The following is a 1,940-nucleotide window of genomic DNA, read 5'->3' as shown; positions in this document are numbered from 1 at the left end:
GGCCTTGATCGTCCGATTTATGTTTCTTAGCACGCTCTACATTTCTGTCGAGCGTATATTCATTACGGCGGACCCAATGCACACGAATCTCTACTACCCCAGGTTCGTTTAGTCTGGATTGCAGAAATGTCTGTAATATTATCATCTCCACGTAAAATATATTTATGACGTCACATCCGTGACGAGGTACAGCTACGTTCGATTTGATTTCATTTTCGGATTCGATGACATCAACTACCTAATAATTGATACCAAACATGACTGTCGCGAATTCAGATAAGTTTTCCAAGCAGTACCGTATTTTTAAAATATATTTCGAGCACCAATTTTGAATTGCTCACCACAAAGTTTCCCCAGGGGAGATTTTGCTAGAGTTTTTTTCTGGGACACTATAGACATGGTCCTTCCAGAAAATGAAAAAATATTTTTTTTCCACAGCTCTAGCGATTATGAACTTTTCCGATCAGCCTAACTAGCCGAAAGAACATCAGACTGAAAGGTAAACATTTTCGCCACATAACAGCAACAGTCATCCGGACGCCTTTCCGCGCGGAGATCTCCCAAATGTGACGTATTTTGTGGGGATTCCCTGTCTTTTTATGCACCAAAGCATCCATCTGATTTGAAGTCCGTGCGACAAAAGAAAGATAACGCATATAAAGAGTTTAGGTATGACTTCTACATAGAATAAAGAGTTTGGGTAAGAATTCTATCTCAGAATAAAGAGTTTGGGTAAGAATTCTATCTCAGAATAAAGAGTTTGGGTAAGAATTCTATCTCAGAATAAAGAGTTTGGGTAAGAATTCTATCTCAGAATAAAGAGTTTGGGTAAGAATTCTATCTCAGAATAAAGAGTTTAGGTAAGAATTCTATCTCAGAATAAAGAGCTTGGGTAAGACTTCTACCTCAGAATAAAGAGTTTAGGTAAGACATCTACCTCAGAATAAAGAGTTTGGGTAAGACTTCTACCTAGAATAAAGAGTTTGGGTAAGACTTCTATCTCAGAATAAAGAGTTTGGGTAAGAATTCTATCTCAGAATAAAGAGTTTGGGTAAGAATTCTATCTCAGAATAAAGAGTTTAGGTAAGAATTCTATCTCAGAATAAAGAGCTTGGGTAAGACTTCTACCTCAGAATAAAGAGTTTAGGTAAGACATCTACCTCAGAATAAAGAGTTTGGGTAAGACTTCTACCTAGAATAAAGAGTTTGGGTAAGACTTCTACCTACAATAAAGAGTTTGGGTAAGACTTCTATCTCAGAATAAAGAGTTTGGGTAAGACTTCTACCTAGAATAAAGAGTTTGGGTAAGACTTCTATCTCAGAATAAAGAGTTTGGGTAAGAATTCTATCTCAGAATAAAGAGTTTGGGTAAGACTTCTACCTAGAATAAAGAGTTTGGGTAAGACTTCTACCTAGAATAAAGAGTTTGGGTAAGACTTCTATCTCAGAATAAAGAGTTTGGGTAAGAATTCTATCTCAGAATAAAGAGTTTGGGTAAGACTTCTACCTAGAATAAAGAGTTTGGGTAAGACTTCTATCTCAGAATAAAGAGTTTAGGTAAGAATTCTATCTCAGAATAAAGAGCTTGGGTAAGACTTCTACCTCAGAATAAAGAGTTTAGGTAAGACATCTACCTCAGAATAAAGAGTTTGGGTAAGACTTCTACCTAGAATAAAGAGTTTGGGTAAGACTTCTACCTACAATAAAGAGTTTGGGTAAGACTTCTATCTCAGAATAAAGAGTTTGGGTAAGACTTCTACCTAGAATAAAGAGTTTGGGTAAGACTTCTATCTCAGAATAAAGAGTTTGGGTAAGAATTCTATCTCAGAATAAAGAGTTTGGGTAAGACTTCTACCTAGAATAAAGAGTTTGGGTAAGACTTCTATCTCAGAATAAAGAGTTTGGGTAAGACTTCTACCTAGAATAAAGAGTTTGGGTAA

This window comes from Lottia gigantea (genome assembly GCF_000327385.1).
Source record: "Lottia gigantea unplaced genomic scaffold LOTGIsca_281, whole genome shotgun sequence".
In the NCBI taxonomy this organism is placed as follows: Eukaryota; Metazoa; Mollusca; class Gastropoda; family Lottiidae; genus Lottia; species Lottia gigantea.
Note: the sequence above shows the minus strand (reverse complement) of the source record.